We start from the raw sequence: 16,001 nt of genomic DNA, 5'->3' as shown, positions 1-16,001 counted from the left end.
AAATTCGCAAAGATCGCACTACTCGGCCATCGAGATCCGAAATCCGAGGGTTGTATTATTTTGGAAATGATACAAAATTTATACTTCCTCGTGGACATCTTTGAAGAAAGATCATCCATTGCAGTGCCACGTACCATGCAGGATGGTACGCGGTCCCGCACTGGTTATTAAATTTTGGCCGAGGAACGATTCATTGTGGCATGGAACGTACAGCGAAACTGGGTATCGCCGCGATGGCTTTATTCCACCGTCACACTATCCCCCTGGGTAAAGCTGGCCCGTCGTTTTTCTGGTTTCCGCGATGCTGCGAGAAGCGCCAGGTATCGCTGTGTTTCCCGCAGTACGTTGTGAGAAACCCAACACCTTGCGCGCACCACGAGATCCACCTAACTCTGCCGGCTGGCCCGGCGTGTCTCCTACACTATCTCGAACACAGGAGAAAACCGAGACCAACGCGACACGAAGCGACGCGGGGCGACGCGCACACCGAGCCAGACATTGACCCTGCGACTGCCGGGGAGGGATATTATGCAGAAAATTGCCGGCGAAAGAAATCTGCGGCGGGAGATGAGGGCAGGGATTGAAGGGGGTTCGGGATCCGGATACCAAAATAATGTAGTCAAATCCTGTCCCCGATATATGTAGAACGCGCAGGTGCCGCGGAATATCAGAGGGCTCGCCGAAATACGACGGGAAAGGTGCCACTTACGTCGGATTTTATCGGGGATACGGAACAATACAGGCCACCCTTTGTTTTTTAAATCTATACCGTAGAGAATGAAACGCGCGGATTGTTTAGAAAAATAGTCCATTTGTGATTCCATTGTTTATCGGTCGATGACGGTGAATAGGGAAATAATAATGATAACAATAATAATAATAAATAGGGAAATAAATTGTTATTATTTATTAGAAAGTAAAGCGAGTTCAATTAAAAATTTATTGGAAATTTATAGGAAATTTTAAAAATGCGTCTTCTAGATTTTGGTAACTTATATCCGTGTACACGAAGTTTCAACCACGTAACTCGATCGATAAAGTAGTTCCACCGAAAAATCGAATTTTCAACCGCAGTCGATTTGTTGAAAAAATTTCGATAAAAATCTGACGCACAGTAGCCGTTGAAATGCGCGTCTGAACATTTTTTCAAATTTTTAGATAGAAAATTGCAGCCGTAAGAAGTCGAAATCCAGCTGCCGCTGTAAGGACGACTTTCCGATTTTTTCCCGAGCGAACCGAAAGAGATATCGAAATGCGGTTTGCGCCGTTTCATCGACCATTGTTTGGACATTCGTAATATATTTTTTCTCATGAATGAATACGGAACCCTTTTCGAACAAACGACAGGATGTTTCATCAGGTCCGAGCAACGTCGTCGATGTCGGTTCGCACGGTTTCGAATTTCCAAGAAGCTGCGAAACCGTGGAGCTGTGCCGAGCGTAACCGACAGACACGTTCGAAATTTATCTCCGCTCCGCCGACAGTCTCCATTAAATTCCGCGCGAACAAACCGTCCCGACACGTGTTGATCCAACATATCGACTGCTAATTGAACACACCTTCGCCGCCGTAACTTTAATAACATCAACATACCGGAACGGTACACAGTAAGCCACGGCTAAATTAACCGGCGAACGGTTTCTCTCGCGAGTAGGCGGACTCGTAACGACGCCGGTAACCATCATCAACGTCCTTAATGAAAGAGGGTGCATCGCTAAATATGGATACGTCGGTTCCATGGGCTGGTGAGGCTGATGACGAGTTGGGCTCTGAGATTTCCATTCGGTTGATGGGCTCGGTTCGTCATATTTTTTATTCCGCAGTAGGTTTAGAAGACTTTTTAGGGACTTGGGACTATGATGAGCTAGATTCTCGCAAGCTCAAGCGATTAGGAGACTCATTTCTTCATTTTACTAGAGCTTCAATGGGTCTAGAAGGCATTCCAGGCTATTAGGGACTATGGCCAGCTAGATCCTGATGTGTCAAAGAGATCAAAAGACACCAGTCATCATTTTCGTAAAGCTTCGATGGCTCTAATATACATTTTAGACTATTGGGGACTATAGAGAGCTAGGTCCCGATGTGCCCAAGTGATTAGGAGACTCAGTTCGTCATCTTTCTAGAGCTTCAATGGGTCTAGAAGGCATTTCACGCTATAGGGGACCAGAGGAGACCTAGATTCTGATGTGCCCAAGTGATTAGCAGTCCCAGTTCATCATTTTTTCAATCCTTTATTCCGTCTAGTAGACCTTTTTAGGAGGACTGGAGACCAGAATCAGCTGCGTCCTAACTTAGCAAACGCTACTACCTTCAGCTTACTGAGTTCCGATGAACCTAAGTACTTAGCAGTCTCACTATATTCACTTCTCAATCCTCTAACTGGTCCAGAAGACTTTTTAGAAAATTAGGGCCTGCGACAAACTAAACTGCAACGCGTCCAAGACAATACAACGTTCAGTTCATCACATTTTGAATTCCCCAATAGGTCTAGAAGCTTGTTTCGAGGATCGGTGACTACGATCAGCTAAGTTCTGATGTGTCCAAGTGGCTGACAATCTCGGCTCATCATCTTTCGTATGTAACGGTGGGAAAAACGCCGAACGAAGACGAACGGAGAGAAAGAGGACAAGAGCTGGAGTGGTCTAGTGCAGCAGCAGCAGAGGAGAGGCTTGCAAGGGCAAAGAAAAAAAGAGGGAAATTTCGCGAGGAAGAGAAAGGGTTGGATGGCTCTGAACTCTCTTCTTCCGTTTCCAGCCCCCGCCCCAGCCCTCCTGCCGCGTCCCTGCCACCTTTCTCTTCGACAACCTTCCACGAAAACACCCTCTCTCGAGTCTCGGGGGTCAATGTCTGCCGGCGCGGCAACCTTGCTTCCTTCCTTGCTTGCTTGGTCGCCCGACGCCGACCTCCCAGGAATCGCAATCCTGCGCGTGCTGCGCCAATAGCCACCGGATGGCTAGGTTTATCCGACGCCGCGGTCCCGTGCCCTTAAATTTGCGGACTCCGAACCGGATAGCCCGGCCAACTATTTGCGTTCTTGCTTGATTGCCGTTGTCGAGTACACGGATTTGCTGTCGTTCCACGAGAATCCAAGATCTTCGGCAGACCGGCCGCCAGACACGCGACCGATTTCCAGCAACAAACCGGACTCGATTTTCCGCCGACCAGCGACGCGCGTAATCTGCGAAGCGTCCCGTTCGATCCGCTACAACTTTGCGCACCGCTCGATATTTTTCTGTGAAAAAGACGGCTCGGTATTCTACGAAGGCTGTCCAACGGAGCCGCGGAGCTTGAAATTGATTGAAATCGATTTTTTTTTTATTCTGTTTCAAGCAATTCCCGGAAGTTGCGTTATCCTTCGATCGATACGACAAGGATCAGTCCTCAATAGGGTGTTCCAGTGCGAATGATTTTTTTCCCGGTATGTGAAAAATAATTTCGTATTCCTTAGAAACTGTTCAACTAAGCTACGAAGTCCCAAAATCGTGCGTTCGTTGGTCTCGTTCGTGGAAAATCGTAAAATGAGCATCGTTCTTTGACCGGTCAAACGAGGGTAATTTCTCAGGGCGGTGTTTCACCGCGGACGATTCTTTTTCTGGCATATAAAAAATAGTCCGGGAATGCTCGAAGACTGTTGAATAGAGCCGCGAACTTTCGGATCGATACGTTCATTGGCTTGGTCTCGAAAAATTCGCGAAAATGACATCATTTCTCGACTCACAAGGCGGCGACGATTTCTTGAAGAGGCGTTTCAGCGAGGACAATCTTTCTCCCGGCGTTTAAAAAATACTTTGAGACTCTCCAAAGAGCTGCTAAACGCAGCTGCAAAGTTACAAGTAGACGCGAGTACGCGTCACGTTTGAAAAAATTCGCGAGCACCGCATTATTTTTTCGACGAGGAACCGAGTCGCTTTAATCCTTTGCCGCGGCGACGCTATATATTCATGTTAAAACGTTATTTATTGATAATTATTACATTTTCGTCGGTGCTGCAAGATGATCGTATAAACACACACAAATGAAAACGTAAAACCTGTTGTTCATTTTTTCTTTTTTTTTTCATAAAATTGCACAGCAACGATTTTTGCTTCGAATCGGCTAACCGCAATCGAGTAACCGCAATTTTTTGCAAAATTTGCCCCGGCGGTAAAACCTTCCGTGTGCAAAGGGTTAAAAGGTGGATGAAACCGTTGCTTCCGTTCCGATTAAGTCCCCCTTTGTCCCGATTTCGAATTGTAATATTTTCATAAAATCGCGGCACAAAGCGTTTCAAACTCATTACCCGGAAATTGGCGATTTTTTTCGTCGCGCGCCATTGTCGAGTGCAAATGGAGAAATTACTATCGCGTTTTAATATAAAACAGCCGGCAGATTTATACGGGTTCCGAACGCGGGGTGAACAATTTTTTAATATCGTGGGCGGCCGGTACGTGTTCTATGTATTCCGCGAATTTCAGATAGGTAAAAAACCTATTCTTCGGCGCGGCGGCATTCATCGGGCAGCGTTATCCGTATCAGAAAGAAGTAACTTCATTATGTAGCGGAGGGCTTTGTACTAATGCGCATTCATTCGGCCGCAGATACTGTTCATCTGTCGGAAGTGTACAGGCTGGATGAAGCAAAGCCGGTCAATTAATACCGGCGGAAATATATAGGCGAGTTTTTTTTCGGTTTCAATTAAAATATCGGCCGCCGCCGCCGCTGTCGCCACCATTCAAAACACGCGGAACGTCGAACTGAATACTTTTGCATTGCCGCGGCTATCGACGGGCCCGGCTCGTCATTAACGTCGAATAAAAGTCGCTAAACGAAAGAAATGGAACGAAATGTAGCGCGTTGTCCCGCGTCTTGAATCGTCGGCACATGTCAAACGATCGCGCGCGTTCCGATGGAGAGCCGCGCGAACACAACGCGTGGAAAATTCCGGGAATTATTTATCCGGCCGGCAGGCAACACCGAGCGAAACGTAAAATTCCATCGTGTTTAATCATCGACCGACTGCAGTCGATTTTTTCGTTCTGCGAAATTCGCGCGGCACGCAACAAGTAACGCGAAATTATATAGAGCTCCGTAATAACGTCCGAACACACACGTTTCCCTGCTACGGCCTGTTTAAGAAGCACGCTTAATGAGCAATCCGCGATGAATATTAATAAATGCTAATGTTTTTCAAGGACTAATTTCACCATGCTACGATCACCGTTCACGCTACATCGAGCGCCCGGAGAGGAGGGCTCTCCTCTCTTTTCACCGGCGAAAATTACTTGAAAACTTGCGTTCGCAACGAAAGTTCATTCCGGCGACCGGAAACGCCTCCCCACCGCAACTCTCTCCCTCCTTCTTTCTCTTTCTCTTTCTCTTTCTCTCTCTCTCTTTCTCTCATTCTGCCATTCACGCGACCCGTTCCCCTCTATTTCGTTTCTAATTAACGTCTCACTCGTGTCTCCCGCGCACGATTTTAGAAGCCCGAGGAAAAAACGACGACGAACAGAGCCGTGAACGAGGAACACGTGGTACGACAACGTCTGCTGCTCCACGAAACCGAGGCGGACTCCGTCGAGATCCATCATCGCGGCAGAGAAGCATTCATTAGCCACGAATCAATTTTTTAACGCCGCCGAAACAGTTGACGACCTATTCTCGGGAGGGATGCTCGACGCCAGGAATTTTTATTTACCGAACCGTTGCACATAAATTTTCCACATTTGCTACAGATTTCGGACAGGTTCCGAGGAACGTGTTAAAAAATACTCGGCTCGGAATATTCCGTTTCTCGAGAAATTCTACATTTTTTTCGGTACAATCTGTTTGTGGGACGCTGTCTGTCCCCTGATGAAGAGCATCTGTTCAGGAATTTTTAGAAACTGAAAGGATGAATAAAAAATTTTGACATTTGCTGTATATTTAAACTGGGTTTCGAGGAACGTGTGAAAAAATATTCAGCCCAAAATATTCAATTGTCAAGAAACGCTGTACTTTCTTAACTACCATCTGTTTGCGAATTTATAACTGTCTATCCTCTGAAAGAGACGCCTGTTCAGAAATTTTTAGTGACCGAACGAGAACGTACAAAATTGTTTAAGCTTGCGACATAATTGATCTAGGTTCCAATGAACGCACAGAAAAATATTCAACTCGATACATTCACTGTTCGGTAAATCGTCATAATTTTTATAATAGAAAAATCGTCGAGAGAGCTCGGTGCGAATGTTTCGTAATCAAACGGATGGACATAAATCTCCGAAATATTGTTCACGTCTCGACGGTTCCTTTATGAACGCGCACAAAAAAAATGTCATCCGAAACTACTGCTTCGCCAATGGGACATGATTCTAACGAATAACGTGGTACTAGAAACGATCGGTTCATTTTCATCCGTTGAAAAGTTCCAGTGCCCTATCGATCGGTCTCGCGACTTTTCCAGCGGCCGCGGGATTAAAGAGGCCGTAAGGAATCGGAAACGCATCGCGTTTATTCTCGTACAAGTAAGATCTAATGAAGCAATTCAACCGTAACCGCGAACCGCTTCAAAGTTTTGAGAAATACCGGCGCGCCGGTACGGGATGGCCAGTACATTACCGACTGTAATATCAGCCATACCGATGCCACAAACTCGGCTATATTTCGCAAACTATGCTTCGTTCGACTGCACACGCGGCACCCGTGTAAACCAGAAACATGGTCGAAACATTAGCGTTTACCGGGTAGCCAGCTAGAACGCTCGCAAATATTAACCTTCATAATTAGCGCTGCGCCGAGGAACAATGCTATTTCACGTTTACAAGCCGGTCTTCGAGATGACTCGTTCGACGAGAACGACGACTGTGCCTCCGCGCTGCACGCTGCTGTCACTCGAAATTCACGTAATTGATTCGCGGCTCTCGTGTGCAGACGCCGCCACGGCCGCCCAGACTTTACACTGCGAAAGACACCGGCGAAATAGGCTCTAACGTTTCCTAACCCGGACTCTGCGAATGTAATCGAGGATCCTCATTGTCTAGCACCGCCCTGGGATACTGCAGAATGTCAACAGGTTCGGGAAACCGACTGGCAGGACCTAGAATGGACTTAGACTGGACTTAGACTGGACTTAGAATGGACTTAGACTGGATTTAGAATGGACTTAGACTGGGCTTAGAGTGCACTAAAACTGGACTTATACTGGACTTATACTTATACTAAACTTAGAGTAGACTTGGGCAGAACTTAGACTGGACTTAGAGTGGACTTAAACTGGACTTAGACTGGACTTAGACTTAGACTGGACTTAGAGTGGACTTAGACAGAACTTAAAATGGTCTTAGACTGGACTTAGAATAGACTTAGACTGGACGTAGACATGGCCTAGACTCGGCTTAGACTTGGACTAAACGTAAACTAGGCTTCGCATCCTGGTTCACACCTTTATTTTAATTTCAAGGAAGCAGTGTGAATTTATCATCATAATTATGAAAATGTTATAAAATTATGCAGCTCAGAGCAATTAACGGCCTGCTGGTTTCGCGCATCTATGATATGACCGAGTAGATCATATGCAAAAGAGCACAAATATTTATGCGATTTGATAACGTAATCGTATTACGGTCAACTCATTAAAATTTATTTAGCAGTGATATGAATACCCACATGGTTCCCGTATCCTGTTCATAATGATGTCGATAGAAATATTTCTATCTCGCATAGAACACCGCAGGCTATTTATCGGACTAATACGATACTAAAGTCCTGGTCTAAACTTAATGCCCAGGCTGGTCAATGTCCAGAAGCGTCTCTGACACTATAGCTGACCCGGATAGCACCTTTTCCTGCTTACACCACGTCAGTGACTTGGACTGATGTAATCGTCACTCAAACATTCCGGAAACTGACAGTTCGTAAACTGAACGCAACGTGTCATAAACCGAGCCGAACAATTTATAAACTGTAACCAACGAACGTGTCGCAAACTGACGCGATGTTTCTCAACTATGATAATATCGTGGAAGCTTAAACGTCTTCACGAAGACATCAAAGGCCTGGCTCTAGGTCATTGCGCCCGTGGCCAATTGATATTTAGAGGACATCGCGACGCTATGAATGACCCAGATATCTTCATTGACGCTTTAGCGGCCACTTAGCCTGATCCAAGGTCGTCCCGTAGCCTAAGTCAGAGAACGAACGACGGCCGACGTCGAATGTCGAATTGTCCGGGAGCACACAGCACGACGGATAGAATCGTAACGTCGATCTGAGAAAACATGGAATGGCGTCCGGAGGGGGAGAGGGGGGGTCCGCACAGGTAGGCAGCGCAAACGAGCCCAGAATCCGCGGAACAGCTCGAAAACAAGGTCGAGTTTGCTGGTACGGTGTGTTTCGAGCGCGAGTGTTTGCGGGCAAAAACGGAGCCCCGATGCAATCTCATGAAAGGCGCTCCCGCGATAATAAACGCACAATGGGAAGGCCTTTTCCGCGAGATTACACCGAGCCGTTCCGCGAATAGGCTCCCGTCGAAAGGGAAGCCGCGTGGCGCAGCCCTCGAGAGAGAAAAAGTTTCTGCAGCTAGCAGCAAGAGAAAGAGACCTAGGTAGAGCGCGCGAGAGAGAAAGACAAATTCTCAGAGAGAGAGAAAGAGAGAGAGAGAGAGAGAGAGAGAGTCCCGATTGGACATTCAATTTGCTTAGATTGGCCGCGTAAACAATAGCGCGCGCGGCCGAGTCGGGTTCAAGGGTCACCGCGAAGGTTAAAGTCATTCCGGCGCTGAGATTAAGCGCCGTGATTAAGAATGCTCGAGATCTAGCCTCCATCTGCTACACAGCCCAGCAACCGCGACCCTCTTCGAAATAAAAAGAGACAATTAAGCTACTCCCACGGTACAACTGCATCTTTCATTCCTGAGGCTCGGTCGCCGTTCTAATTGCGACAGGTCTTGATAGGCACTGTCGAGAGTCAGCGTTCCTCAAGGTGGAATTCATCTCTGATCGTTACAGGCATGTTCCAGATAGGCTAGAAGAGTCTGGATAACCTACGAGTTCGTCTCTGATGACCTCTGCTCACAGAGGAAGATGGGTGCTACCACGGAAGGCTTTGGACTTAGCAAACTTCAACCGAACTCTATCCAGTTCTAGCTACCTCTACCTAGATCTACGTACCTCTGTTTTGATCTAGTTATCTCTACCTAGATCTAGGTATCTCTGTTTCGATCTAACTACCTCTCACCAGCTACCTCGATGCTTGCATTCGAACCTGTCAGCGAAGCAAGCTAAATACTTAGCTACCTACTCAGAGTGTCATCCGTCGAGGCTCTCGGGAGCCAGCTGCAATTCTTGCGAAACTGTGGAACAATTCTTCCGAAAGAGCACGGCCCACACCCGAAAGCCTCAACAGCAAGAACTGCTCGATGCCGGGCCGTGAAAGCCACGAGTCTCTGACTTAGCTACCTATCGCCAAAGTCCAGGGTCCGCTTCGATTGTTGACAGTTACGACACACTTCCTAGGACTACCTAGTCAGGAGAAGGAAACTAAGTCCTTCCTCGTGTGATCCTGAAGCCAAGGGGTGCAGATTTCGCTATGGCCACGTTCTGAGACTTAGCTACCTGGTGTTCGTAAGAGTGTGAACGATCGCGCCCCTAATTGCGCGGAGATTTGAAACAAAGCGCGCGACAGAGCTAAGCCGCGGGCTTCGCCCTATCAGCATCCAGCTCTCTCTCTCTCTCTCTCTCTCTCTCTCTCTCTCTCTCTCACTCTCGCGGAATCAAGATTCACGAGAAACGGGATACCTTGAAAATAATAGAGTCCTACCTTGTTGCCGGAGGAGCAAGGTGCCCGGTGTCGTTGCATAGCGACCGAAAGCCGGCGCGGGTGCCAAGATATGTCCGGTCTCTGGTTCGGGAATCGATGGTTGTCACCAAACGGAACAGAATAATCGAAAAAATATGAGAACAGATCCGTGAATCGTGGTAACAGGCACACACAGCACTGATTGGCCCGAGCCAGCTATCCAAAAGGGTTTCACCGGGTCGGTCGGTGTCTGTGGGCGATAGCGCAGGGTGTCACAGGTTCGCTCTGGCCACGTTTCCACGGTCTCCCCCTATCTGTCGGCTATCTCTCTGTGTCGGCGTTGTGCTGGGACTCTGATCAGGAGAGAGCGCGTTACATCTCGCCGGCGACACTGTCGCGCCACGCGGGTCCAAGCGACGAGGATAGATTCGCGGTCCGCCGATAACTGCCGATGACGCCGGGCTGGAGAGAGCCGGCAGGCAACGCGGCGACCAACCCCTCCGACGGGGCGCACGCGTACTACCCCCCAGACAAGGCAACCCCCCACCCAATCACGCCGGCACAATGCTTCGGGGAAAGGTAGCGTATCCCAACAAAGGCCGGAGTGCCTTTTCCGGCGGGCGCAGTTTTTCGAAAAGGAACGCACTCGAGGATGGATCCACGTGAAAGGCCGCCACCCTGCGCGCTCGACCGGCCGAACCGGGCTGGGCTGGCTGCGGTGCTCGGGGGCCAACACGGAAGATTTAATGTTAATAATAAGTTACGACGCTTCCCTTTGTACGCGCGCCACCGAGCCGAAGCGCCGGGCCCGGTAATGCGACACGCGTGTTCGGGGACTGGGCGCGGCGCGGCGGACCGACTGCTCAAACGGGAATTACGGCTGTTTAGCGGGGACCACGGGTCACCTATTACCCAGACGGTGATTCGTCAGTTGCTGGAAGGGTCTGGAACTTTTTGGGGCGGTCCTTCTGCGAGACGCTTCGAGTTTAGCATTTTTCGAAGGGCAAGATGCAGCTGATACGTAGCGCGGTGTCTTAAGACGCATGATTTTTTTACCGGGATGAAAAAAATAGTTTGGGATATTTCAAGATCTTTCGAAAATAACTACGAAGTGTGAAATCGATGCGTTCGTTAGGTTTGTTTGAAAAAAATTCGCAAACGCGGTATATCTTTCCTCAGCCCATGAGATGCGGCCATTTTGTAAGAAGATGTCTTGGTGCAGATGATTTTTTTCCTGGGATATAAAAAATAGTTTGGGACTCTTCAAGGTCTGCCGAAAATAACTACGAAGTGTGAAGTCGATGCGTTCGTTAGGTTCGCTTGAAAAAAATTCGCAAACGTAGCATATCTTTCCACAGCCCATGAGATACAGCCATTTTTTAAGAAGGTGTCTTGGTGCAGATGATTTTTTTCTTGGAATATAAAAAATAGTTTGGGACTCTTCAAGGTCTGCCGAAAATAACTACGAAGTGTGAAGTCGATGCCTTGGTTAGATTTGTTCGAAAAAAATTCGCAAATACGGCATACTTTATCGACCCATGAGATGCGACCATTTTTTTGTTAAGCTGCCTTAGTGCAGATGATGTTTTTTCCCCGGCGTATGAAAAACATTTCGAGACTCTGCAAGGGTCATCGAATAAATCCACGAAGTTTGAAACCGATGCGTTCATTAATTTCGTTTGAAAAAATTCGCAAAGATCCGCGCCACTTTCAGGGGCACGATATCGCGTCGATTTAATTGAATTTGTTCGACAATTATTGATCCCTTTGCAACACACATGCTTTATTTTTGTTTGAACGTGCACGCTGCTTCTTTGTTAACCGTTTTCTGCAACGTAAATAATTGTCGAAATTTTCCGCGGCTGTTTTTTTCCATGACGGTCTATATGATCCCATTCGTTTTTTAATGTCCTTTGAAATCGCGGCATTGAAAAACAACTTTGCTCCCCGTACGTTATTAAACAGATTTTTTGCCGGACGATTTTTACAGTACATTTGCCGTGAACACATTTTTAATGCGCGGCGCAAATAAAACGGGAAATAATATGTTTAAATTACGAGCTATTGAACAATCGTGCAAACACGATATAACACAGGCGGCCCGCAATGTTTGAACGACGCATAAATTCGTAAATATATTCAGTACTTTAAAGACCTTTGAAACCGGCGCGGAAATCGCGATGAGAAGATTTTTTCGAATCCCGGCGAAATTGAAATATCACCTGCGTTTCCCGGCGGATCAAAAAAAAAATATTTCATCCGAAGCGCGTGCTACACGTGCACAGTTTTATTTCTGGATCAAACGAATATGCGACCTGCTTTTTCAAGGTGCAACTAAGCTTCAAATATTTTTTACGGCGACCATAAAATCGCTTCTACGTCGGAGAACACGCGACAACGTTTTTCGAGCAGCGCGACCGCGGATTCGATAAAAAAAAGAAAGATGCAGCAAAGCGATAAAACCATTTAGAAACGTACGTACAGCCGCGATGGGTAAATATCCGGATGCCAATGGTTTTGCGTTCTGAGGTCGTCACTCTTTTGTTCTTAGCTGATCGTGATTGTGTTCGACTTACTTCAGATAAAACTCGTCTAATCCTAAAACGTTTATTGAGGAAAATCCCGCGATAGGTACTCGACGTAAATATATATTTATTAATAGATAATATTCAAAATTTGCCGCAATAGCGAAGAATCTTTTTAACATAATCGGCCAACATGAATTCTGATCGATTCCAGGTGAACCCGATTTAATTTTGGAAGAGACCGTATTCGAAGGTTCCACGATCTTCCAAAATTCCACATATTATTCGAACAAAATGTTAATCGAACAATTAATTCCATCATTATCCGAATAAAATGTGAATCGAAGAAGTTATTCGATGTATTACGAGAATCAAATTTCATTTGAAGAATTGACTCAATATATCATCGGAATCAAATTGTAATGAAAGAACTGATCCGATACATTATCCAAATCAAATTTTAATCAAAGAATTTATTCGTTCATTACTCGAACAAAATGTTAATCGAAGAATTAATTTCATCATTATCCGAATAAAATGTGAATCAAGGAATTTATTCGAAATATTATTGAAATAATTTGTTGGAACTATCGTTCGAATAAAATCTTATTCGACCAACGCCCATCTTTGGTGCCTGTATACAGTAATGTCTCCCTAACTGACGCTCAGAGTATGCACAAAAATGGACAATTTAGAAGAAGAACAGATACGATTAATCGAGTCTTGCGACTCATTTTTATAGTTGTTGACAATTCGTAACTATAAAAATTAACTGCAAGGCTCGAATAATCGCGTCTCCTCTTCCCAAACTGTCCATTTTTGTGCACAATCTAAGCGTCAATTAGAGAGACATAACTGTACTAATCGCCGTATACCAAACTCATTATACGAAACAGTATTACAAACTTAGCTCGAATCGTGTTAATCTAGAAAATGATCACGATAGAAACGGGCACGGATCACGAACAAGCGGGGACAAGTACGAGGGTGACGCGGTCGTTGGTTACTATTATTCGTCTATTAGAACAGTCGTTTGTCACCGAACGCCTGGGCCGCGCCATTTTTCATTTGTCAGAAAGCGGCCGGCTGCTATGGCCACGGTATTATCATGTCCCCGTCGCGATATCTTCCGCGGGCCTTTATCGCCGCGCGTTGACGAAGAAGGCACTAAAAAGAAGACGACGGGCCGACATGTTGTTGAAAACGTTTCTCCGGCTAGGGCAATCGTCTTCTTAAGTTTCGCCGCGGGTCGGAACGACCCCTCCGCAGGATACCGGCGCAATTTCGCGAGCGGTTTCGCGATGGTGCGCGCGAACACGTTTAAACATTTCCCCGATGGCTGACTGCGAGAGCAGCGGGAACCACTTTAGGCTGCCCGTGGTAACGCCCCCGTCAATGACATGTGTCATTGCTTGTACGTACCCGCGGCGTACGTGTCGAACGTGAGAACGTACGAGGATCGAGAAGAAAGTATATTGTTCCTGGCACCGGCGGCGAAAAAATTTTCCTCGCGTTCCGCAGACACGCCTCCCCGAGGGTCGCCTACGTTCCGTGACGAGAAAGCAATTAACACTTTGGGCCCTCCGCTGGGAGGACTGTTTCACTCGTTAACACCGGAAATAACTCGAACTTGCTCCTCCTTGACACCCAGGTTCACGGGAACAGCCGAAACTGCCGGCACCGAATTTCGGGATTTCTGGCTATTGAAATCGTAAAGGTGATTACCTTTTATTCAACATTTGTGTCGTTTATTGTGGAAATACATTTATTTGCATTATTTGTTATAATAGTATAGTTAGTTTTATTATTTATTCTGACACTATGTTTATGTATATTATTTGTTATAGTAATATATCTATTTTCATTATTTATTCTGAAACTATATTTATTTATATTATCTGTTATAATAATATATTTATTTTCATAATTTATTCTGAAACTATATTTATTTATATTATTTGTTATGATAATATATCTATTTTCATAATTTATTCTGAGACTATATTTATTTATATCATTTGTTATGATAATATATTTACTTTTATCATTTGTTGTAATAATATATTCGTTTACATTATTCGTTGTAACAATATATTAATTTTTATTATTTATTGTAATAATATATTTGGTTTTATTATTTATTATAATCATATATTTACTTGCATTAGTTATTCCAATAATATATTTATTTATATTATTCAGTTACCCACAATTTTGTAAAATTGCTCGTAACTAATATAAATAAATATGTTATTCTTTATAATAAATAATACAAATGATATAATAATGTAATATTATAATATAATAATAAATGATATAAATATTATCACAAAAAGGGGTGTATTCCTGAATGACATCTAGATGTACACTTTTCACTTATTTATTTATCGATGCTTTAAGCAGAAGTTTCATTTGGTCGTTAATATTTAGTTCAGTTTTAATTTCTTTGAGTTTATTTATTTTTTATTATCGGTAAATTTGTCTCGTTGTCATCATCGGTTTCTAAATTCGTTAATGGGGATTTTTAATGAAAACGACCGGAACGTTGTGTTCCCTTTTCGCGCTTTTAGGAAAATTCCGGCAGTTTTGAATGGAATCCTGAAAGGAATTAATTGATTCAGGTAGACCAACATTTGGATAATTTGCTAACAAACGGCGCGGTTTTGCAACATGCAAATTCGCCGGGCATTCTCACAAAGACATTTTCAATGAAGTCTCCCGAATAAATTTTCCTGCAAATGAAACAAATTGTAATTACCATTTTCGCATAAATTTCTGTCACGGACCTGTTTACGAAAATTTTTGTTGGATTTTTCTCCGCGCTACCGCGTGTGCACCGCGCCGGACACGGGCGCGCGTGCCCGAAAACTCGGTGTAATAAAATGTTTAGCCGAGTTTAATGAGCTCTCTACTTGATGGAAACGCTCGCGCACATTTTTATTCGACTTCAGGAACGTATTAATTCGCAATCAGCCTGAAACCAGCCGGTGTAAAAATAATTTCCGTTGAGTCCACAAAGGCGCGGCCCGACGAAATTAATTTTACGTTAACGAAACCTTGCGTAATATCGCCGTGGGCGCAGGCGTAAGAAAATACATACGTATCGGGTAATGTGAAAGGTGGAATCGCGATAATTTGCTTGGTTTATTTCGAGTTTGAAATGAGAGAGATCGAACGTTCGCGAACAATTTTTATGTTGAACAATTACATTTATGGTACAAAGGCGGTGTGTTTGAACGTAATCGGACGCCGTTCGTATAGAAATAAATGGCGATGAGAAATTCGTAGGTAAATAGAAGCGAATTAAAACGTTTCGTGTAAAAGGGAAAACAAATCATGAGCGAATAAAATCGAAGCAGTAAAATTCATACGAGAATCGCATGAAATTAAAAAGTTCGTACAGAAACAATAACAAATTTGACAGATTCGTGTAAGTATAAAAATAAATTACGAAGAGAATGATACAGGAAGAAAAATAATTTTAGGAAATTGGTACAGAAGTCAATTCAAATTCGAAGGATTCGTGTAAAGAGAAAAACGAATGAGACAGATTCATGTAAGAATAAAACGAAATTACAAAAAGAAGCATATAGGAATAAAAACAAATTAGAAAAATTCGTATAAAAATCACATCAAATGAAAAAGTTCATATAAAAGCAAAAACGAATTATACAAATTCGTGTAAGAATAAAAACAAATTACGAAAAGAACAGGAGCAAAAAT

The 16,001-nt window shown here is 44.6% G+C and overlaps 1 protein-coding gene across 1 annotated transcript in view; it reads right to left on the bottom strand.

The window, feature by feature from the left end:
- The window catches only part of LOC117221014 (uncharacterized), a 404,219-nt gene extending 394,014 nt beyond the window's left edge, over positions 1-10,205 (bottom strand). The window contains exon 1 of the mRNA XM_033471570.2: positions 9,775-10,205. The gene's annotated coding sequence lies outside the window, so the exon portion shown is untranslated. The remainder of the gene's footprint in view (positions 1-9,774) is intronic.
- Positions 10,206-16,001: the final 5,796 nt, after the last annotated feature.

The sequence above is a fragment of the Megalopta genalis genome, chromosome 5 (assembly GCF_051020955.1).
Source record: "Megalopta genalis isolate 19385.01 chromosome 5, iyMegGena1_principal, whole genome shotgun sequence".
Classification (NCBI taxonomy): Eukaryota; Metazoa; Arthropoda; class Insecta; order Hymenoptera; family Halictidae; genus Megalopta; species Megalopta genalis.
Note: the sequence above shows the minus strand (reverse complement) of the source record. Positions and strands in the feature narration are given on the sequence as shown.